Raw genomic sequence first — 25,913 nt, forward strand, 5'->3', positions numbered from 1 at the left:
AAAAGTTGAATTTTTACCATTCTGCAAACCTATCATCAAAGTTTCTATAGCCACGCTGAATACAAATAATATATACATGTTTTCTTAGTTCCCTATTGTCCTTTAGGTTCATAAGGAGCCATGGAGCATGTCAAAAGAATAATACATCTCTTACCAAGGGGAATCTTAGGGACAAAGATGAAGTGCTAAATACAGCAAACATGAAAAAACTGGGTTCAACATTATGAGTTGTAGAATCCCATAGAAACTATTGAATATCTAGCCAAATTTGATCCTTATGACTAGATATGGTTACTACCTACAAAATGTATATAGTTGTCACAAGAAACTAGCAATATTGAAAAAGCTATACTTGATATACTATAATGTTTTTTTTTCTTCTATAATAGAAAAAACCAACCATCGTTGTGTACTATGCAAAATAGGGTATTAGGTGCCCAAAAACTCAAGGAATATTAGCTTTATGTTACAATATAGGACATAGAAAATCAAAACTACATTTGGATATCATAAAAGCCACCAAAAAAATCATACAAGAGCTAAAATTGGCTAAAAAACAGGATTTGATAATTTTTGTAATTTGGTCATAACTTACAACTTTAATATTTATTTCTCCCTAGAAGCATCAGGACATGTTGAGGACTACTAAAGATAGTTCTCTAGAATTATAGACCTCAGAAACATGAATTCTAGAGTGGTATAGTTGCAAAAAAGTTGAAAAAAGCCAAAAACAGGACCCGTTTTTTCACACAGTTTAGGTTGTGAAATGTTGTGCAAGGACAAGGTTAAAGATGGAATTGATATTCCAAAAAAATGTCAAGTTTTTTTCAGCTCATGAGACAACTTTCTAGATAGATAGCACCTCAAAATCCATTTTGAAACTCTTGACATAATTCAAGGAAAATGGTCACTTAACAGGACATAAAAGTGTCCCAGGACATAAAAGTGTCCCATTACCAACCTAGTGTTAAAACTCAAAAGTAAAAGTACGGTTTCCATATTGGCACACAACATGCCTCTACTAGCACGACCTACATCTAGAAGGCTATCCAGGACCTCGGGGGGCTTGCTTTTCAAAACCCCTATATATAAAATGTGTTCAAGGGTTAATTTAAAAACCTCTTTACTATAATATTTTATCTAATTTAAGCGCACCTATTTACTTCATAAACTTACGATTATTTTGATAAGAGAAATTAAAATACATCTTTTGTAAATTAAAAATCTGTTAAAATTTCTCTCAAACTTGCAATATAATACCCCTTATTTTGAACTTACATGGCAGATTAACGTTTTTTAAGGTGAATCCCCCGAGTGTAGAATAAAACTGCCTACATCTAAGGTTGTTTGTCACTGGGCAACACATAACACAAATAGAGCATCATATCAACATCTGTAGTGTCATAAAACATATACCTAACTTCCCCAAATGATTCCCTCTTATTGAACTGATCATTTAATACACGAGTATACAGGGAAAAAGAGTTAGAATATTACGATGTGCTACTAGACTTGTCCCACCACGGGACCAAGAAGAGAGAGATGTAAGCATCTCCCTAGAAATCAAAATGGAGACAGTCTATCAAGGATCAATGCTCATGTAATGGAGCTCAGAGACCTTAGGGTAAGCTTCATTAAAGCCTCCAAGGGTAAGTGTGACAAGTCCTTAATTAAGGCTAGGAGCCTTAGATGAGAAGTCAGGGTATACCGGAAATTATAATTTAGCAATTTCTAAATTTTAGGGAATTTTCCTAAAGTTCAGGAAGTGCATTTGGCTTGGTCAAAACTCTCGGTGAAGTCTAAGTATGTGATCCAAGGTATAAGGAGTCTATTTAAGACTATTTAATCTGGCCAGTCCCAAATTAGCAGGTAGCTGCTACCCCAAGGCGACCACATAGTCTTCCCTATGATATAGCTAGAAGATGGTCCTAACGTTTTAAGTTATGCTCATTATGTCTATGGTTCAATTAAGATACTATGGTCATTTTAAGGTATAAGGATAATGCCACGTAGGCATGCCACATGGGCAGGCATGAGGCACAAATAGGCTCAAGGAAACTTCCAAAAGGTAAGGGGGGTCATTTGGCCCAAAGAAGAATTCTTAACCAAGTATACTAAGCCTCACACACATGCCAAAAGGTTTCATTAAGGCTATCCAATAGCAAGCAGGCATGCAAAAGGGCAAGCTTGGTCATAGGGGGCAAGTGTCTAGATTGAATGAGAAGTTATGCTCCAAGAATATCCCAAGGAGGGGGCGTGGAAAAATTCGATCCAACTCTTTGTGTGTGTGTGTGTGTGTGTGTGTGTGTACAAAGTCCTTGGTAGGAAGCTACACAAACAAGACACAACAACTCACATTGCCTCAAATGGAAGAAGGCTCTCATTGGCTAGCCTCTGTTTTGGACCAATGAGAAGGGAGCATGAGTAAGGGATGAATTTGAATTCTCGTTTCTCTCTAGGGAGGGGAAAGTGGACACACAAGGTATACACAAGCATTAAGCTTGATCTCCTTCTCCAAGCTTGAGAAGTAGAGAGCCTACATCGACAACTCTTGCATATGGAATGCAAATCCAAGCAAGAGACAAGCAAAAGCATGCTCATCTTCTCTACATCTCCATTACTCTGCTAAGCTATGCTCTAAGAGTAATCTATGATGAGGAGAGTACTTCTTTGTAGTATGATACATCTTTTTCTCTCAGTCTTCCCTCATTCCCCGCTAGCTCTCTCCACCTTTGAAGGTGTTTGAGGCCTTGGGACTAAGGGTTGAGATAAGTTAATTTTGCTGAAAGAAGCATGTTGAGGTCCATGAAGCTCTTCATCTTGCTTATGGGGTGGACCAATGAGAATTTAGCTTAGTAGATTCAAGCTTATATGTTTTAGGAAAGTCTACAAAAGGACCAATAAGAATTAAGACTTTCCTTAATACTATTGAACACTCTACCAAGGGGTCCAATTGAATTGAGCAACCCATGTGCAAGCTTAATTCCCATTGGCCAATTGACTTAGAGAACCAATGAGAATTTAGCTTCAAGTAAATAATGAGTTGAGCTCTTTTCTCAAAGGGGGAAGGAAGGACACTTGTCACAAGGCTACACACATTGCTAGATAAGTAGGAGTCCTCTCATTGGGTAGTCTTGGGCTTGGACCAATCAGCGTCAAGCATGAATTAAAGGAAAACTCGAATGATCTTTCTCTCTTTGGGGCTCACAATACACACACACACACACTCATGTTTAATGCAAGAATGATCTCCTTCTCCAAGGCATGAGAATTAGAGAGCCTACACCAATAAATCTTGGCTATGGAATGCAAATCCAAGCAAGAGACGAGCTTCAAGCATGCTCATCTTCTTCTCCATATTGCTATGCTATGCTATGATCTAAGAGTAATCTGTGATGAGAAGAATAGTTCTTTCTCGTATGATACATCTTCTTCCCTCCATCTTTCCTCATTACCTGCTAGCTTTCTCCACCTTTCAAAGTGTTTGAGGTCTTGGGACTGAGGCTTGGAATAAGTTCTTTTTTTTTAATGAAGCATGATTGTGGTGCATGAAGCTTTCCATCTTCATGGCACCCAAATTGTCTTTTATGAACCCAAAGTTTGTATTTTAATCAAGTCGCTCTTCATAGGAGAATCTATAATGAACCCAAAGTTTGTATTTTAATGAAGTCTCTCTTCATAGGAGTATCTATAATACAAAAGCCTTTTGGAGGGGGGACCGCGGCTCGAAGTGAATCCAGCCCTCAATTGTTGTCATTCTATATCTCTCTCTTTTTCACGTTATTGCTCATGCCATACTACTTAGCTGTGTAATTAACATTGTTATATCCAACCAAGCACTCTCTCTATCTTCACTAGGAATTTGATTAATGAAAAGATCACTATTGTCAACAAAATTTTGCTACACTCAAAATTTATTAGCCCAATTCCATAACATTGGTATTAGAGCTCTAGTCTTCTCTTTTCTTGCTTAAAAGAGAGGTCCTCAAGTAATCCACAAAAGGTTGGGGTTGTTCATTGTAATAGGATAAGTGGGACAGGGATTTATTATCTTTTATTAGCACGCATGAGGAAAGCAGGTTATGGCATACACCATTGGGAACTATGGTCTCAATAATGGAGTCTTTTGAGACTTGCCTTTGGCTTAACCATTATTGAGCTATTAGCAAGCACAATAGGAACCAATGCTAGCAGCCTAGCAATGTTAAACCCTCTCCACTACTCTTTGCAATTAACATAATGCTAAAATATGTGTGTGGATGCTTGAGTGATACTTTTGGAGAGTAACAAGGAGTAGCAACTAAGGTTCTTAAGTGCATAGCACAAGTTAGCATACACACAAGTCTATTAACATGGCTGACAGTAATAAAGAGAGTAGAATTAATGTTGATGACTTTAATTTTGTGCATGAAGGTGCTACTAATGATGCCACTATGCTTGTGCATTTAATTGTTACTTGGCTACAACAAGCTATGGGAAACCTTGCTCTACAAGTGAAGTACGAGGTCAACTTTAAGCTAAAAATATGCTCACCTTTCGCCAAAATGAAAGAACTTCAAAAGAGAAATACTTGTGGGATAAGTGGATCAAGGCCCTCTTGGATCGCATGAGCAAAGAGGCAAAAAATTTCCTTATGAAAGGCAAGGTAATATGCAAGATGGTAAAGCTCCAATGGAGGACGGGAGTGATACCTCTAGTTCCTCCGATGATAAAGATGTAGCTCCTTGACGACGGAGGTCACGGCGGTTTCCCTCACCTCCAAAAAGAAAGAGATTTCCTCCTCCTTGCCAAGATAAAAAGAGAGAAAGGAAATCAAAGGAACGCAAAAAGAAGGAAAAGATCTCCATCTTCTCCCTCTTCCTCAGCTTCATCTTCCTCTTTTGATCAAAGTAGCGGCTCTTCACTGCTTAAGAGGAGAGGACATTAAAAATATTATGCTACTTGTAAAAGGTCCAACAAGCTAAGGAAATTCAAAGAGGGAGGAAAGAATATCTCTTTTCTCACCTATGATGGCACCTATGGTGCTCTAGATGAAGTCTTTCCCTTTATCCAACAATTTGATGTGGTCTTCAAAGATGAGGACTTCTCGGAGTCCTCCCAGTTTTGAAATGTACCTATGCATTTTCATATGTATGCCAAGCAATGGTGAGCAAGTTTACAGGCTAATGGAGAAGCTTCAAGCATATAGTAAATTTTGAGAGTCTCCATAATGAAACAATTTCTTCCAGGATAAGGTTCTCATGCATGGCAAAGCTTGAAGATGTCTCCTTATGAATCTATTCACAGGTTGGTGGACAAGTTTTGGTATTTACATCTCAAAGACACTATCTACAAAAAGATAGATTTTGGAGAACAAAAGCAACAGCTCTATGTTGGCTATTTGAAGATTTGGTCGAGTATGTCAACTCTCAAGAGACAAAGACTATCTTTGATGTAATACATCATACTTTGGTTGCTTCACAAAATGATGTCCAACAAGTGGCTAAGAGGTATTCTAAGCCCATAGAAATTAAAAGATAGAAATGGGTCCAAAGGGAAGAATATTACAAAATCCTTCCAAAGGAAACTCCAACAACAACAACAACAAAGCTAAGGAGAAAGGAGTCTACAAAGGTAAAAATCGACTCTCTCTCCCGAAGAGCTAGAGTGTTATTGTAAGGATAACAAGTGCTTTAAATTTGGGGAGCAAGGGCATTCCTATCAAAGTTTGCCTCAACAAAATGTGTGCAATGAACAATCTAGAGCCTCTATGGTCGAAGCTCCAAAAGAGGGTGCTCGTTGCAAAGGATCTCCACTTTCTTATGCTTGGGGAAAGGTAAGAGATCATGATGCTCTCATACTCTTTGACAATGGTTCCATCCACAAATTCATCTTTATGGAGTTGGCTGAAAAGCTGGGAGTACATTCACATGAGATGGGGGATGCCACTGAAGCAAATGGTCCTTTCAAATACCAAGTAGATCTAGTGACACCTTTCATTGAAAAGCTAAGGCTTCATGTCCAAGTGTATGTGGACAAAGAAAATTTTTATCTCTCCCCACTCAAGCATGAAGATGTAATCCTAGGCTTGCCATGGTTTGATCACATAGGTGCTAGTATGCATCATCTCAAAATAAAATCACTTTTAGGTATCAGGAAAAGGATGTATGCATCTAAGCCAATGAAGCGGGTCACACTATACCCTTTGTAAATACTAAGTTCTTGACAAATCAATGAAAGGTTCCATCTTCGCTCACATGTTTTGTCAAAGATCTTGTGTGTGATAATTTTACTTCTTTGAATGTGTGAGCAATCTAAAGAGGAATTAGAGTTATCTCTATTCCTTTATTGATATGTAGATGCGTTCATTGATGATATCCCTGGTGAATTGCCACCAAAAAGAGGGTATGATGATCACTATATAGAACTCTTTCCAAGGAGTTCTCCGCCTAATAAGCCTCCGTATAGGGTCTCACAAGCCCAACAAGAGGAGATTATGAGGCAAGTGAATGAACTATTTAGGAAAGGTATGGTAGGACCTAGCTCATGTGCATTTTGCTCATCCGTTCTTTAAGTGTGTAAGGAAGATGGTATATATCGTATGTGTGTCGACTATAGGGAACTTGTTGGAGCACACCGAGGTCATAGAAGGAAAACCTAAAAGTCCCTTGCTACTTAAGGTACATGGGAAGATCTTCACTGCCGATGAATATAATCAAGATTCACAAGAATCTTTTCAAAAAATTAAAGAAGCTATATCCAGCTCACAAAAAATGCAAAAGGGTCATGCTAATAAGCATAGAAGAGCCTTAACCTTTTAAAAGAACGAGTGGGTCTTGCTTAAGTTCCCCAAGGCTCATCTAAGTCAAACTACGGGTAAGAATGGACATTAGAAGTATTATGCTAAACTAGCAAAAGATATTATGATCCCTTTCTTAAGCCAATCAATGAAACGGCTTATCAATTAAAGTCACCCAATCACTAGCTCATACACAATGCTTTCCATGTGAGCCTACTCAAGTCTTACAAAGGAGAGCCCTCAAGAGAAGCTATAATAGATCCCCCAGAAATAGAAGATCGAGAAGAGCTACTCCGACCCGAGTCCATCTTACGACATGAAGACAAGTTACTAAGAAATGGTAAGACTATACGATGGTATCTTATCAAATATTATCATTTTGAAGATGTTAAGTGGATGCAAGGAATCCATCTGAGGATAACATGAACCTTGTCAATGCTTACATCAGCTGAGTAAGCATATGTAAATGCAAAATAAATTAACAAAGTTATGTCTTATAAGATTCTCTCTTTATTGTGCACAAATTTGAAGTTATGCATCCTTTAGAATCATGTTTGTGGCAATGATGTCTCCCAACCACCAAGTACAACTTTTTGCTTTACTTTGGAAGAATGATATGGACTAAAGTACTCGCTAGGAAACATAGACTAATGACTATGCTTTACCTTCTCTACCTCATAGTTGAGGACGACTATGATTTCATGGAAGAGGTAATTTATAAAATCTAATATCTAAACTTTCCCAAATTATTTTCTCATATTAGACTAATATTTATTGTGGGAAGATAAAGGGAACAAGAGCTAGGATATAAAAATGTGATATTAGACCTATCTCAGCAGGGGACCAAGAGGAGAGATAGTCATATCTCAATAAGGGTCCAAAAGGAGAGTTAGTCTACCAAAAAGCAACATGCATTTAATGGATCTTTAAAGACCTTAGTGTAAGACTCATTAAATGCTTGAAAGGTTAGTGTTAAAAGTCCCTAGACCTAAGACCAATAGGTAAGTCTATTTGCCAGTCTTAAGCACTTTGAACCTTAGTCTAAAGGGTAAGCTAGGGTTGTGCTTAAGCAGGGGCTGAGCTTGCTTCCGAAAGTCAATAAATACTCCAATTCCTTAAAAGTTCATCTTTGGGCTTCTTTGTTCCCTCATCCTTTTTTGACTTATTGTCCTTAGACAGTTGAGGATAGACCAATACAGTCCTCTTGCTACACTTCTTCTTTATGCTTGATATTCAAGCGTAAAGATGAAGTGTAGCAAGAGGACAGTAATTCTCTGCTCCTACTACACCAAGCTAGCTATGTACTATGTGGTCCCTTCGAATGAATAAGACTAAAAGACAAGATCATTAAGTCAAAAATTTGACAAATACACTTAATCAAGAAGTCACACATATACAAAAATAAATATATGTATATATACATAGATATATATATGTATACATATAAATATATCTAATAAATAAACAAATAAATTTATATATATATATATATATATATATATATATACAAATGTAAATATAATATATACACACATGCACGCGCGCGCACACACACACACACACACACACACACAAAAGATTCTGGCTCTCTAAAATCTAAGATCAAGAGTTGGTTGAAGAAAGGAACAAACTCTACTTGCTCTTGTGCATATTTGGGGAAGAGGTTGAGGCTCCTCATTTGGTTGACATTGTTACACGTTGTCACCGTTTGCACTCCTTGAGTCTTCACTGTCCTCAAGCTCCATGTACTCATCACCTGTTCCTTTTGTTTGTTTTCTTTCCAAGTAATCTTTGTACATATTTTTTTCATTGAAAATAACATCCATACTTCTAAATATTTTACCATCTTTAGGATTCAATAGGCGATACCCAAAGTCACCTTCTCCATAGCCAATGAAGAAACACTTTTTGGACTTTGCATCTAGCTTTGTGCATGAAAACCTCACACCCAAACACTTTGAGAAATGAATAATTCACCAATTTACATGTCCATGCCTCCTCTAGAACTCCCCCATCCAATGCCGTTGAGGGTGACCGGTTGACCAAGTACACAGACATACTTACTGCTTTCGCCCAAAGCTCAAGTGGTAGGCCTGTATGTAGCCGCATACTTCGTGCTTGCCCCATGATTGTTATGTTCATCCTTTCAGAAATTCCATTTTGTTGAGGTGTCCTTGAGGTTTCTTTTGCCTCTCCAAATGTCATTGCTAGCACAAAAGCTTTCAAAATCTTGGCTGCAATATTTGCCTCCATTGTCGGATCTGAGGCATTTAACCTTGATATCTACTTCATTCTCCACAAAGATTTTCCACCTTTGAAATATAGAAAACACATCAAACTTATTCTTCATGACATAAACCCATGTTTTTCTAGTTGCATCGTCTATGAATGTTACATAGTACAATGAGCCACCGAGGGATGGTGTACTTGCAGGACCCCAAAAATCAGAATGAACCAATTTAAGTTTTTTTATTTTTTCTTTCATTTCTTGATTTTTGAAATTTTTGCCCTCTTTTGTTTTCCATAAACACAATCTTCACAGAACTCTAAGTCCACTTCTTTCAAACCTGGTAGAAGCTTCTTTGTTTGAAGGATTTGCATTCCTTTGGCACTCATATGCCCAAGCCGATAGTGCCACACTGCACTGTCAACTTTTGTAGTTGTTGCACAAGCTGAAGATTAGGAGCTAACAATACACAAGTAAGTGTACAAACCTTTTCTCCTTTGGTAAACACCAAAGATCCCTTTGAGATCTTCCACTGTTTGTTTCCAAATGTAGTGCTTCATCGTCCAATTGTCCTGTAGAGATTAAATTCTTGCAAAGAGAAGGAATATGCCTAACATCTTTAAGCTTCCATTCATTTTCATTAGCAGTAATGTACATTTACTGACAATTTCATAAGCTTCATCATCTCCCAAGTATACATACCCAAAATTACCTTTGGTGTAATCTTGGAAATGTTGCCTATGTGGTGTTGCATGGAATGAAGCCCCGGAATCTACTATCTAGGAACTAGATACATTGTCTAATGAGAGAATTAGAGCATCCTTCTCTACTTTACCTGCCACATTGGCCTCTAATGTTGGCTTGCTGTCTTGAGACTCCGACTCCTTCTTCTTCTTTGACCAGCAATCCTTCTTGATGTGGCCCTTCTTGCCACAACTCCAACAGAATTGACTTTGTGTGTAACTTGCTCCACCTTGAGCGATCATGACCCTTTTGGTTTTTGAACCTCTCCTTAGGCCTTCCTCTTGTTTCCACTAACAGTGCAGCACTTGATGATTCTCCTGTGCTTCTCCTTTGCATTTCCTCGCTTAGGAGAACACCCACAACATCATCAAACTTAAGAGTATTTGTGTCAGAGATAGAGTTACTTATAGACATCACAAGGTTGTACGAAGTATCTGATAGAGACGACAGTATAAGGAGAGCTCGCACTTCGTCATCAAAATTGATTTGCACTGATCGAAGTTGGCTTATATTGGTGTTAACGTCATTTAGGAGTTCTACAACTAGACCATTCTCTGACATCTTTAGATTGAACAAGCCCTTTGTGAGAAATACCTTATTGGATGTCGATGGTTTCTCGTAGAAGTCGCCAAGTGACTTCATCAAGTCCTCCGTGGTATTCATCTCCAAAACATTGAAGGCCACCGTTGACACCAAGCTTAACGAGATTGTTTCCAGTGCCTTTCAATCAAGGACAATCCATGCTTCATCTACCATCGTTGCGGGCTTCTTTGCAAGATTTCCTAGTGGCAAATAAAGGTCCATCTGGTAGAGATAGTTTTCAATCTGTATCTTCCAGTGTTGGTTTTCCATTGAACTTCATGATCTTGAGCTTCGCTTCCTCCGCCATTACTCCCACTCACTTCTAGTAATCCTTTCCTTGAGATAATTTAGCTACGAGCAAACCTTGCTCTCATACCAGTTGCTAGGAAATAGGACGTAGCTAAGTAAATAATTGAGTAGTTTACTTAATGGAGAGAGATAATTTTCATACACAAAAGATTATAGAGTAGAGTAGAGAGAGAGAGAGAGAGAGAGAGAGAGAGAGAGAGAGAGAGTACACACGGTATACGTGGTTCATCCAATGTGGACTATGTCCATGAAAAAGCAGCCACTCAATGGCTTTAGTACTTCAAAACAAGAAGTAGATTACAAAGGGATTATACCCTTTTGGAGCTCCCTCCTTGCTTCACTCTCAACACCTCACATCAACTTCACAATGCATCACACAACTTCACAATCCATTTTTGTGTGTAGAAGAGGCCTCCTTTTATAGGCCAAAAGTACTGCCCTCTCTCATGAGAGGTAGCCGTGTGTAGCCGCCACCCTTGTGTAGACAAGTCCAAATTGGACCGTCCAATCCGTCCATGTGTGGCCGTCCTTGAGATGTCATGCCAAAGGCAAAGCCCGGTGGTCAAGGACCAGGCCCAAGTGTCCGGTTGGAAGTGTGGATAGGGAATGAGGCCCAAGGGGCTATTTAATGGGAGGTTGAGAGGTTCATTCTCAGGCAGTCCCACAGGGGGCTTTACATTGGTATCAGAGCTGGTTCCATTTTTGGGGCCAGAAGGCGTGATCTTTTTGCATGTTGCATGTGCATGCAAGGCCGTGGAGCTCCTCTTTTGACAGGCGGGGAATAAGCCGTGGAGCTCCTCTCTTGACAGGCGAGGAAGAAGCCAAGGGGAATAACCGGGTGTGCACAGCCTCTAAAGGCAAAGGGAGGAGAAGGGCCGACCTACTCAGAACCCGGAGCTATGGAGCTCTACAAGAGCGCGAGACGGAGCTAGAGGGAACCCATCACTGTGGCGGGCGCATTCGAGCAATGCAAATGTGACCCTCGCTCTTTCTCTCTCTCGACGAGCTTCTCTGTGCCACCATCATTGCATGTTCTGTTTTCAGACGCTTTTTAATCTTGGGGCACCTTAATTTGGGCACACCCCCCCCCCCCCCCCCCATCATATGAGGATTGTCCCATGAGCATCGCTTGTAATGCACGGAAGTGGAGTGATTTGGGCTCAGTTCTCGAATGGAGGAGCCTGCAGTGGACAGGTCCAGGAATTCTGCACATTTTGTGGTGATCCCGTCTCCAAGCTTGGAGTGGAGACACGTCTGTTGTCCTTGAAGTGGGAAAGTTCCACTCAAGCCGGGAAAGCTCCAAAGAAACAAGGCTCATGGAAAAGCTCATCACCAGTACGGCTTAGAAAGGGGTTAACCGCATGCATGGATTTCCTATCTAATTGAGGGGAAATTATCTATATCAATGTATAGATGTTGAACCTCTTCTATATGCAGCAAAGAATTGTATTAATTTGATCAAGGTCGACAATCTTATGGCTACTCTTTGTAAGTGCAAGGCATGCCCTTGAATCTAGACAAGGGTTAAAAGCAAGGCTTACCAGTTACTCATGATCATAGTGATCCACACGAGATGCTTAATTGCATTCTTACTTCTACTTCTTTTGCCATCATGGCAATACATTTTCGGTAAGGGAGCAACATACAAGGCATGCGGCAACACGTTTGCAATTGCAAAACTTTCATGCATATGATGCATGTCGCAATTACCAATTTGACGGCTGCTTCATCTCTAATGGAGATGGCAAAATAGACGCTTGTGATGGCCATCAACACACGCTTTGAGACCATTGTTTATGGTGGAAGGGGAGCTTGTTCCAAGGAATGTTTGTCAAGGACAAACGTTTGGCAGTTGTAATATGACTGACAATGTGTGCAAACATGGTTGTTTAGTAGTATATGCATGTACAGGCAAGGCCTGACCTATGATTGTATGGTCAAAGTACGCAACAAGGCCGATCATTCACTACAATTCCAAGACACTGGCCAGTGGAGCAAGGCTCCGTCTCCGTAATCAAGTTAAGTAGGTTGACTTTCTCTTGTTTTGACATTGTAAATTGGCAAGAATATGTGTTAGCTACGAGCACCACAACAGTGCCTGCCTACTCAATGTGAAGCACGGCTTTCCTTACGACATTTGGCATAGTGGTTTCCAACATTTGGAATATGCAAATAGCATATGAGCTTGGAAAAACTTGTCAAAATGTCTGCAGGTTTTTAAAATCACACAAAGGGTGTGTATATGATACATACACTACCTCACTCAAGGAGTACATATGGCTATGAGCCAGATTCAAACAATGGCTATGAGCCGGATTCAAACAAACTTTCAACAACCTCGCCACAAGTGCACGACAACGTTAGTAAATTTCATGTTATGTTTGTTCTTGTCTTTGTTTCACTTTTCCTTTTGGAAAAGATCTCTCTGTTGTGCAAAGCAAAGGGCTTGGGCAGATTCCATAAGAAGCCGTTGAACAAAGAAAATTTCTTTGTTGAGATTCATGTGACGCACGGCTTCTCTTATGTGCCAATGTATTATCAATTGAGTACTTCATATCAATGATAATGGCACGCATCTGTGGCAGTATGTGGATATAAGCTCACAGTTTACACAATGGTGCACTGTGATGTATTCATGCTAGTGTAATCGTGCAAGGCACGTCTACCAGCGGCTCACACAGTCGAGACTGTCATTGAAGCCAAGGGTTTATCATTCTATTTTTTGATTTGTATGCATGACATACTAGTATGATGTACAACACTCATCATTGCATACATTTCCGCTATAGCACTAGCTACTCTATCAAGGATGAGCTCAGTTGTCGCTGTTTTCAAAAATTTTATTTTTATTCACAGGCAACGTGCCATACATCTGTACCCTAATATAGTCACGATCACATACAAGGTAAGTGGGTCAAGAGGTGACTTATGGTACCTCTCTCTACGAGCGCATGGTACAATTACACTGATGTACACTTATAAGATAAGCTCTGACACAGACATGGTCTGCACTGGAACATTTGAAAAGGGCATACAACACATTCAAATAAGGGTATTTCCTCAGCCTAGCATTCTCTCTCTCTCTCTCTCGCTCTCTCTCTCTCTCTCTCTCTCTCTCTCTCTCTCTCTCTCTCTCTCTCTCTCTCTTTCCAACTTCTATGCGGGAAAGGTGAAACTAGGGATGATTTTTATTGCAATCTTTTTTATGATAATATGGTAACAGGAAGGGCTAAGCGCCATCTATTACCACCTATATTTTTGAATGGCTAGGAACCATCTGTTTGTACTCCATTAGTAATTGCTTTCAATATTGAACAATCCTATTTAGTTGAGTACCCATCGATTCTAATGAGCGAGCAAGAGTCTTATCATTAGCAATTGTTTAGGCATTCTTTAGCGCTACACACTTTGAGTGTGAAAATCAAGTTGAGTTTTTGAACGTCTTAAACTCGTAAGGGTTTATCTCTCCCAAGGTGTATAGATGACGCCCGCATTTCAGACAGCACGGTTGTTCACGAAAACCCAAAATTCTAGATTTTTTGGGTCCGGAAATGATCTAGTTGTGAATATGATTCCAACTTCAGTGGATCTTTTATTTTGTCTCTAGCACTACGAGTGTCTATATGAATCTAGCTTTGGGGTAATACCGAGTTCGTGATTACTAGATCACTTATTAAGTGTGATGGTCAATTCTTGAAATCTTCACACTTGTACTTTCAAGGAACGAATTCCATAAGTTGCCAAGGGCTCCTGGATAATTTCGACTTCGAAAGTTGAATTAAGATACTATCGACTGCTAGTTGGTGGTTTTTCTGCAATCTTTAACCACGAGGTTTGACAATGCTGATTTTACCCAAGGGGTCTGGTTTGCAAAGGCAACACCAAGGTGTTTTTCACTCTGGATAAGTGGACACTATGTTTAACCTACAGGTACGCATCTGATTTGGTTTATGGTTTTTGATGCTTTTTCTATATAGGATACATAAAATATGTTGTCATCAATTTTTTTCTCTTTAGAGAGATGACAAGGTCATGTAAGAGACAAGACTTTAGGGCCATAGTGTCCAAAATAAGTTTTTGAATTACACAGTTATAGACCCATTTATAGGGTTTATTTGGCACATGTCACATGAACTGCAATATGGTCTAGGAACTCAAGGAGTTCAGTTTAGCCAATGTGGAGCAAGGCTAATGAGGGTCCCTCTCACTCCCGTTGTAGAGTGTTTGCAATTACCTCCACACACAAGTACATCTTGTACTTGTAGGATGTTCTTTTTTCAGACATCCTTAGTTGAGACATATTCCACCTATGGCGAATATGAGTCTCTGGGACTGACATTGGCGTCCACTATTTCAAATACGTGTCACGTCAAAGTCCCTAGGTGTTGGTTACGTCTGTTTTCTAGACCATTTTTAGCACGACGTATCAGGAGCAATTTCGGTGGCCAAAAATTGTCGGATACTTAGAATGACTTGTTCAGGTACAAGTACTACTAAACAACATTACAGATGGTTGTTTATACATATAGCAAGGCTCTGAGTTGTTAATGAAAAAGTTTCATTGTTTTTCCCTAGACGTGATTAAAGTTTCATCTTCTATTATGGTTCAAACATTTCAGCAAGGCTTGAAAATGATTGCCACTGAAAGTATTTAGTTTCTTTTTGGAACTATTTACATTCCTCCTTACTATGTGCTACTTACATCACATTCGCCATAAGTATTGGCAAGGATGATCATGGATATACAGGTTTGGATCTATTTTTTGCTAAATGCATCACACTAGGTGTTATGGGCCCTAGTGTTTAGTAAAGGCATATTCATAACATTAGTTGCTTATGAAGCATTTTGCACTCCATGTGCAGTATCTCACTGAGTTTACTTTTCGGTCTACCAATCACCAATAGAGGTCATGGCTCGGTTGGGGTGCGTGTGGATTTTTCAAGTTAAACTTAGATGGTTATTCAAGACATTGTTGTTTCCTCGACAATATTGTATGATCTTGTGATTCCCGTTTACCAGTCATCTGGGAAGACTTCCTGTAAACCGTGGGGGAAACACACCTCAATACTGTTAATATCCAAGATGGTAGGAAAATTACAAAGTGTAATCTTGTACTAAAGGATATGCAAAGTGCATACATTAGCACTACACAATCCAATTAATAAGCATTTATTGTTGTACTTGGAGTTTGCTTACCATCAGATAAAGCATGTTTGCGACAAGGTTTCGTCTCTTCATGTATCAGTCAAGTTCTCAACCTTGAACACTAGTTATGGTGGGGTTGTTTACTGATGAAATTTGAGAACAAGTCAAGGACTTACACTTGGGTGATGAGTTATGTCAGCAAGTTACTTTCAAGGAAAGTGCAAAAAGGTACTCTTTGGGTACATTTTAGTTGTGATAACTCATTTAGCTACTCAAGTGAGTTCTACATGGAGTTTACACGCTATATTATCTATGTAATGGTTACACTAAGACGGTTGCAACAGGACAACAATATGGAAAATCAAGTTGTTCCTCTTGGTTTCATTGAACCTCCTACTAAACCATGTTCTGGTCAAGCAAACATCTGCATCCCTGCAGGATGACCCTATGGAAAGCATTAGTGCATCATCACTCTTTTTTTCGAGGACGAAAATGCTTCTCCAAGGGGGCAGTAATGTCATGCCAAGGACAAAGCCCGGTGGTCAAGGACCAGGCCCAAGGGCCCAGCTGTAAGTGTGGATAGGGAATGAGGCCCAAGGGGCTATTTAATGGGAGGTTGGGAGGTTCATTCTCAGGCAGTTCCACAGGGGGCTTTACATGAGAAGACAAGTTCGTCTTTGAAATCGGCCACCGGCCATTGACTTTTGATCATCGACCCAAGGGGCTATTTAATGGGAGGTTGGGAGGTTCATTCTCGGGCAGTTATCAGAGGGGGCTTTACATGAGAAGACAAGTTCGTCTTTGAATATGGACATCGGCCATTGACTTTCGGTCATCGGCCAATCAGCCATTGACAACCGGTCAAACGATCGGCCATTTTTTGACCACTTTTCGGTCATCGTCCAGCCATAATATTGTGATAAAAGGAATAATCCGACATAGACAATCTCGAGCTTTGCTCGAGACGGCCGTGAAAATTTTGGTTTCTGGCGAGTGATTTTTCTTCACGCACTGTGGCTTCTTCTCATAATGTGGACCTTACAAATGTGCGTTTTTAATACAAAAAATTACAAGGGATAAATCAGGCTCCATACTTAGCAGCCATAACTGTAGAAACTGTGTGTGTGTGTGTGTGTGTGGGGGGGGGGGGGGGGGGGGGGGGGGGGAGAGAGAGAGAGAGAGAGAGAGAGAGAGAGAGAGAGAGAGAGAGAGAGAGAGAGAGAGAGAGAGAGAGAGAGAGAGAGAAGATGATGAGCCTTGCGAAGAGCATGGAGAGCTTCTTTAGGCTAAGGATTGTATGAGGCTTCATGAGATAAGAAGACATAAGTTTCTCTGCTTTCTCCAGTGCAGTCCTGCAAAAAACTCCCTCTTGCAGTCCTCAAATGAAAACACTCTGACCTACAAAGTTGTGTATCTCGCCGATGGTGCAGCCAAAGTTGGTCTAAGCTAGGAAATGGTCTACGCCAAGAAGAGGCAGCAGGCAGGTGCAGTGCACAAGGCTAGGACATGTACCAAAGCCCTGGGCAGCCAAAGGATAGCGGAAGTGTATGCCCAATGCAGCTTCTGAGCCCACTTGCCTGCATTGGGGGAGGTGCCATCTGGCATTTTCATGAGCTTGCCAGGTGTTTGGTGTGTAGTATGCAGCATATGATGCTAGTAGGAAGTGACGGCACGTGGATCAGAGTCCAGAGCACGGAAATATGCTTGGCCGAAGTTAGCAATTTGTGGCAAACGTGGGGAGTCAGATGCTTTTTTCCCGGTTTGGGGTGCACTGATCGAGGTCGGGTTAAAGTCGCCTTGCGGGGTCGGTATGTGAGCTTGAAGATTGGAATGCAAGGTTTCGGTCGGGTTTGACGGCAGGTGCATAGGCCAACCGGGCAGGGAGCTGGAGAAGATAAAAACTGGCATTCAAAGCGAATTTCCCATGAGGTCTTTTTTGAGGTTTTGGGCCATTTTGGTAAACCCATGAGGGTGCATTGAACCAGCAAACGACACGTGGCACGCATAGCTCCCACATACACTAAAGGTGGTCAAGCGCCTGCAGTATTTAACATGGGCCGTGAGCCCCAATAGGTACACAAAGGGAGAGAAGGGAGCTTGAGCCCGTTGGCGATGACGGACCCCCATGGGGCGTTGTGACGGGTGTCGCATGGCCCTGCAGGGCGGAAATGTTGGGTGATGTAGACGGCGGCGCCTTGCGCCGGTGGTGCCCGTTGGAGGTGGAGGTGGAGACAGTCAAGAGATGATGTGGCAGGCGATTCTGCCCGCGCCCACTAGGGCCCCACCCTTTTTGAGGGAAAATGTCCCCCCCAATAGCGACATCGCTATTGCAAGTCTAGGGGAGGGGTCCCACAATGAGATGAAGCATTCCAAGGCCGCGAGCAAGGGTATGTCAAGGCGGTGTCCCGCAGCGGTAGAGTAAGCTAGAGAGAGAGAAAGAAAGCCCGAGGGCGATCAGGAGGTCTAAGTGCAAGGAGACCAAAGGGGCCATTTCAAGGCTGGCCGAGCAAGGACCAAAAGCAAAGGAGGAGAGAGCAGAGGCAAGGGCAAGAAGGCAAGTGTGAGTCAGACAAAGAGGATCAAAGTTAGGCCAATGGTGCAGTGCAAAGCTAAGCTCCCCAGAAGCGGTGAAAAATGAAGAAAAAAATTAAAAAATAATAAAAATCCTAAGGGCAATATCGACTTCGCTAATGCCCCCCCCCCCCCCCAAGTGCAAAAGAGAGAGGAATTGAGCAGATGAAGGAAAGCGGCTACCCCTTCCAAAAGATGCTAAAATTGAGATGCCAGATGTTCAAAAATGAGAGCAGTTTCCAAAGTTGAACCCCCCTATAAAAATCAAATTTTAATCAAATTAGGGGCTTTTTTCCGGGCTTTTTTGTGCCAGTTTAGAATCTCAAGGTTTTTTTTAAACATCATATTCCTGCCATAATTACTCCTTATGTTTTAAATTCTTTTTTATAGCTATTTATAAAAAATGTCGAACAATCCATACCGTTCAAAGTAGTGCTTTAGCTAAAACCTGCATGCAATGCAAAGTTTTGTAACTTTATCTTGAGATCCTAGATCGAGCCCTTGAAATAGACCAACTACCCATAGTAGAATGGTTAGAGACCGTACGATATCTAGATGTTTTTAGTGCAACAGCAGTTAGTATTGAGTTTTTTAAGAAAGTTCTCAAATCAAGGTATGTTAACCTTATACAAGATTATAAAGGACCATTTTCCACCATATGTCACGGAGTTTCTAAAGAATCCAAAGTTTCCCATCAAAGCAGAAACTATTCTCAGCTTAGCAGCCAGAAAAATGCTTAGAACATTTCTCGGATCAGAACCTAGAAGTGAAAGCACCTGCTCCTCCTGCTGAGTTTCAACAATACGGTGAAAAAAGCTAGGAATATCACAAGAACAGATATAGGCCAGATATCAAATCCAAAAATATCTGAGTACTCAAGTTTTTTTGCCATATGTATGTATACTCATCATCATTACACAAAATACCATAAAGTTTCTCATTTTGAATTTAAAATGATAACTGAACTATCAGCCAAAGAAGTACCAGCCAGGGTTTAGAGAAGTATTTAGCCAGAGCCAGCACCAGAGCCAGAGACAGCCATAAAGCAGGCCACTTCAGACCATTCTAATATATAGCCAGTTTATGAGAGTAGGATCAAGTCCTAGAGACATGACTAGCCATATCCAGAGACCATGTTTTTTAAATAAAAACCACAATATTGTTTGGTAGACCAAAATGTGTGTCAAAACCAGATCAGTAACAAGGCCAAAATATGTATATGTTCATACATATATTTTTTTAAAGCAGTATCACCACCAAGAACTAGCTGTCTGTATGAATATGGTTAATAAAACCAAATCTAAACCAGAAGAATTTCAACCTGTTTTGTGCTTTAAGACAAAATTCAATTTTTTTTAATATTTTATTCCTAAACCATAGAGACCAAGTGAGCAGATCTGCATAGATCATAAAAAAGGGTTTTTCAAAAGTTCCAAGGGAAACTTCAACTCCTCAGTGCTAAAGATCACAGATATCGATCCAATAAAACTCCTCAGTGTTAAAAGAGTCACAATTACCAGTAAAACCACAACTCCTCATGTCAAAAATTTTGCAAGTCAAAGGAAACAGTCTCCCCCATATCAAAATACCATAACATACTCAGGTAGTAAAGCACCCATATGTCGTCAAAATTTATGCTAATTTAAAGTATTAAAACCAGATTATGTGTAAAGTTTTCATTTATTTTTAAGGCAGCATCACCATCAAGAACTAGATGTAGTGGAAAATGTAAATATGAAAAAAACCAAATCTAAGCCAGACATCCAAGCAACAGGCTGCACGTCCGATTTTTTGTAAGTCAGAACAATCTCCCCTATATCACCATAATATAACACACTTAGGTAGTAAAAAAACCATATTACTATCCATATGTATGTCAAAATTGATGCCACTTTTTAGTACAACATCAAAAACTAGAGTAAGTATGTATGTAATCAGTACCAGGCAAAAAGCAAAACAAACCCTCTATTGGTGTGAATATCAATGCCTAGGTTATCATATCATATTCCTTAGATTAAGAAAATTCCAAATGAAGAGTTCTTTCAATATTCTTAACGTCAAGAAAAACCTTTTATAATCACACAACAGAGCAAGGGATTATCTAAGCATTGAGATTTTGAGTAAAAATATATAACCTATGATCAGAAGTAGTTCCAAGATTTTCTTCAAAGTGACAGGGGAAACCAAGTCTAAGTGAAGGGAAGAGCCTCTCACCTTAATATAGGGGTCAAAGAAGCATGTTAGTAGTCATCACAGCATGCCAGGTATGGCCATACCCTGCAAGCCATTCACAATGCACAATCCTCATCGCGATCATGAGCGGGCCCTAAAGAGGAGGAGATATTATGGAAAGGCAAAGCTACAAGCCTCGCGGGGCCGCCAACATCATCAGAAAGGGACGGGGATTGGTGGCGACAAATATTGCATAGAATTCCTTGCAGTGGTTTAAGCTGGGAGATGCCATACAGACGTCATATAGGGAAGGGTTCTTTCCACAAGGGACTACTCCCACAAGGTTAGGGTTTTAGAGGTACCATGCTATCAAAACATCATAGTGGATAGCTTCACTTAGCCATTGTGTTCTCCATATAAAATTTAGCAGTAATCATTATGTAAAGCATAAGGTATACTTCCATAAGGAAACAACTCAAATCTAGTTTGAGTGTAAATGGTTGGATGTCACATTTTTTAGCCAGATACAGTGATTCAAGACACAATCAAAACCCCTCCAAATGCTATCATGGTCAGATGTTGTGACCAAGTGTGTGTGTGTGTGTGTGTGTGTGTGTGTGTGTGTGTGTGTGTGTGTGTACCCCCCCTATCCTAGGTGCCATACATAATGGGTTTCGACAGTAGGCCCATTGTGTATGGGCCTATTGCCTCATCAAAATGATGATTTTAACAAACATCTGCAGCATAGAAGTGCCAAGTTGGAGTTTCCCTGAAGAGGGTAGAATTGTTTGTACTAATACAATATCAAATATCATCTTCAAGGAAGACATTACTCCTGTAGGAGTTTTAAGGCTTTGTCAGCCAGTCTGAAAAAGTATGGTTTTCATTGAGTAGTCTTTAGACAATATACGCCAAGCTTTTCCTCTTGTTTCAAAATTCATCATATGTGTAATAGATAGCATGTTCGAGTAATTGTCAAAATACAATTTGCTTAAGCATAGGTGAGTAGAATTGGATTAACCTACTACTTGAAACCGATTGAGCCAAAAGACTACAATAGTCGTGAGTAGGAATCCAGTCTATAATCAAGGAGAGACCACCTAACACTTGTCGACCAGTCAAGGAATTATAGACAATGGGTCACTCAAAGCCTAAAGACACGAAATATCCAAAGCCAGCGTCCTAGTCGTCCTAGTTGCCTGGGAGGGCTTGGTGTTTAGGGGTGTGTGTAGGTGTTTTAATTATAATAAATACACAACAATGAACAAGATGTTCAAAAAGACGACTGGCTAAAGATGTCTAGGCAAAGATAAGTACAGAAACAACTCGGTCTTTAATTCATAATTGTACAACATAATAAGAATGAAGTATCATTCCAAATGAGTTTGTACAAAGGTATCAGAACTATCCCAATGAATCCTTATTAATCCATGATAGAATTCTCACCTGTATCCATATAGTCAAAACAACATATATGTGATACTTGGCTACGTATGGCAGGCTTCAAAGAATCTATCAGTTGTTATCCATGTCAAACTTAAAAATTATTAGACTAGCTATTTTCCTTCATTTAGAATTTCAAGGATTTTTTTAAACATCATATTCCTGCCATAGTTTCTCCATATGTTTTCTTTTTTATAGCTCTTTATAAAAAATATTAAACAATCCATATCATTCAAAGTAGTGCTTTAGCTAAAAATGTATGGAAAAAACATGCATGCAATGCAAAGTTTTGTAACTTTATCTTAAGCTCCGAGATCGAGCCCTTCAAATAAACCAACTACCCATAGTAGAATGGTTAGAGTTCCTACTCTATCCAGATGTTTTTAGTGCAACAACAGTTAGTATTGAGGTTTTTAAGCAAGTTCTCAAATCAAGGTATGTTAGCCTTATACAAGATTATCAAAAAAGGACCATTTTCCACCATATGTCACGGAGTTTGTAAAGAATCCAAAAGTTCAACCATCAGAGCAGAAACTATTTTCGGTTTAGCAACTAGAAAAAAGCTTAGAAAATTTCTCGGATCAGAACCTAGAAGTGAAAGCACCTGCTCCTGCTGAGTTTCAGCAAGACACTGAAAAAAGCTAGAAATATCACAAGACTAGATATAGGCCAGATATTAAATCCAGAAATATCTGAGTACTCCAATTTTTTTGCCATATCTATGCATACTCATCATTATTACACAAAATACCATAAAGTTTCTCCTTTTGAATTTAAAATGATAATTGAACTATTAGTCAGAGAAGTACCAGCCAGGGTTTAGAGAAGTATTTAGCCAGAGCCAAAGCCAGCCATAAAGCAGACCACTTTAGACCATTCCAATATAGAGCCATTGTATGAGAGTAGGATCAAGTCCTAGAGACATGACTAGCCATATCCAGAGACCAAGCTTTTTTATTAAAAATAGCCAAAAAAATGTGTGGTAACCAGAATGTGTATCAAAACTAGACCAGTAACAAGGCTAGAATATGTATCTATTTATACATATGTTTTTTTAAAGCAGTATCACCACCAAGAACTAGTTGTATGTATGAATATGGTTAATAAAACCAGAAGAATTCCAGCCTGTTTTGTACTTTAAGCCAAAATTCAAATTTTTTATATATTATATTCCTGCTAAACCGACCAAGTGAGCAAATCTGCCTAGATCATAAAAGTGATTTTTTCAAAAATTTCAAGTGAAACTTCAACTCCTCAGAGCTAAAGATCAGAGATATAGATCCAGTAAAACTCCTTAGTGTTAAAGAGTCACAATTACCAGAAAAACCACAACTCCTCAGGTCAGAATTTTTGCAAGTCAAAAGAAACAGTCTCCCCCATATCACAATACCATAAATACTTAGGTAGTAAAGCACCAAGAAAAAGCAGATCGGTACCCATATGTCGATCAGAATTTATGTTGATTTAAAGTATCAAAATCAGATTATGTATAAAGTTTTCATTTATTTTTAAGGCAACATCACCACCAAGAACTAGATGTAGTGGAAAATGTAAATATGAAAAAGACCAGATCTAAGCCAAACATCCAAGCAACAGGCTGCACATCCGATTTTTTGTAAGTCAAAATAGTCTCCCACATATCACCCTAATATAGCACACTTAGGTAGTAAAAAAACTAGATTAGTATCCATATGTCTGTCAGAATTGATGCCAATTTTTAGTGCAGCATCAAAAACTAGAGTAAGTATGTATGTAATTAATACCAGGCAAAAAGCAAAAAAAAACCTCTATTGATGTGTGAATATCAATACCTAGGTTATCACACCATATTCCTTAGCCAAAAAAATTTCCACATAAATAGTTCTTTCAATATTCTTAAGGTCAAGAAAAAACTGTTATAATCACCCAACGGAGCAAGGGATTATCTAAGCATTGAGAATTTGAGTAAAAATATATAACCTGTGAGCAGAAGTAATCCCAAGATTTTCTCCAAAGTGCCAGGGGAGACCGAGTCTAAGTGAAGGGAAGAGCCCCTCACCTCAATATAGGGGTCAAAGAAGCATGTCAGCAATCGTCACAGCATCCCAGGCATGGCCACACCCTGCAAGCCATTCACAGCGCGCAATCCTTGTAGGGATCGTGAGCAGGCCCTAAAGAGTATGAGATATTATGAAAAGGTAGAGCTACAAGCCTCGCCGGGCCGCCTACATCATCAGAAAGGGACGGGGATCGGTGGCGATAGATATGGCATAGAATTCCTCGTAGTGGTTTAAGCTAGGAGATGCCATACATACCCCATATAGGGAAGGGTTATTTCCACAAGGGACTACTCCCACAAGGTTAGGTTTTGAGGTACCATGATACCAAAACAGCATAATGGATAGCTTCACTTAGCCATTGTGTTCTCCATAGCAAAAGTTAGCAGTAATCGTTACGTAAAGCATAAGATAAACTCCCATAAGGCAACAACTCAAATTTAGTTTGAGTGTAAATGGTTGGATGTCACATTTTTTAGCCAGATATAGTAATTCAAGACACAATCAAAACCCCTCCAGATGCTATCATGGTCAAATGTTGTGCCCAAGTGTGTGTGTGTGTGTGTGTGTGTGTGTGTGTGTGTGTGAGAGAGAGAGAGAGAGAGAGAGAGACATCATGCATGTCTCTACCACTAGTATGTTCCTATCTCTAGTCTGACATAAGAAGTTAGCATGCATGCATATCTCTAGTATAGATCTTTATCTCTAGCATACATTAATGCATTTCTATCAGTAGTATGGTTGCCTATCTTTGCTATATATGAATCGTGTCTATTGCTAGCATGCCATAAAGAGATACAAGATATAGAGAGAAAAGGAGAGAGACCAAGTGACACTACCAATCTGTGTTATTCTGTTATGTGCTCTAAGTTTTAGCAAGTGCTTTGCATATGTTTGTTAGTTTGATCTAAATATGTGGACAAGTGGGAGCTATCATCCAACTCTTGTAAATGACCAAGAGGACAAGTGGGAGCTTTTGATTTGATACAGTAATTTTCAATCCCTTTTTTGTATGTTTATAGCCTTAGCTCTTGTGTGGGAATTCTACTAAAAGGTGCTACACGTTTTTGATAAAAATTGAAATCTGAGTCCATATAAAAGGAAAAACAAGTTTTTATAAATGAATTAATAATTACTCTCGAAAGCTACCATGAGAGAGTATTTTTAATGTAGGGGGAGCCACGTTGCCATCACAAATTCAGTAGGAAGGGGATTAAGCCAGTGTTTCAACTATTGTATCAAGGCTTAAGTTAGCACTACAAAGTCTGTATATAGGGATACTTTCCTAGGTGATTGCATCATCATCATCCCCCCCTCCCCGCCCCCCCCAAAAAAAAAACAATATTAGTGAACCATGTCATGATACAAAAACTAGTTTTTTTTTTTTTTTTAAGGGGTAGAGTTGGTGAATCACTTTAGACTTCATCTATGATGGTTTGATTGTAGTTAGTCCAATTGAGGTTGGTAGCTTGGTATATCTTTCATATATGTCGTCACTTTTCAATTCACAAGAATTCAAGCTAAAAGCAACTACCAAAGATATGCTTGACAATTAAGTAGATGATTTCAGATTTAGTTGTCAAGATTCTTATTTTACTTTGCTTTGTTGTATCATGTCAACATTTTAATACTAGTCTTGTAATTGAATACCTAGGTATCCTGAGACGCTAAAATGTCTTGTTTTCCTACCAAGTCTTGGCAATTTATTTGTCAAGCTACAAAGAAGTCTTTTACATCTTACTTCTACCATAGGTTGTTTATGAGGGAAGAAAACACTGGATTTATCTCCATGTCAAAACGCAATCCCTATGGAGAGAACTGTGGTAAGTTCTAACTCATCAAATTTAGTAAAATTTCAAGTAGTTTTGCAAAAAAAAATCATAAAGTTCTTACATCTTTTTGTAG

The sequence above is a fragment of the Adiantum capillus-veneris genome, chromosome 9 (genome assembly GCF_014529385.1).
Source record: "Adiantum capillus-veneris isolate H3 chromosome 9, ASM1452938v2, whole genome shotgun sequence".
NCBI classification, from domain to species: domain Eukaryota; kingdom Viridiplantae; phylum Streptophyta; class Polypodiopsida; order Polypodiales; family Pteridaceae; genus Adiantum; species Adiantum capillus-veneris.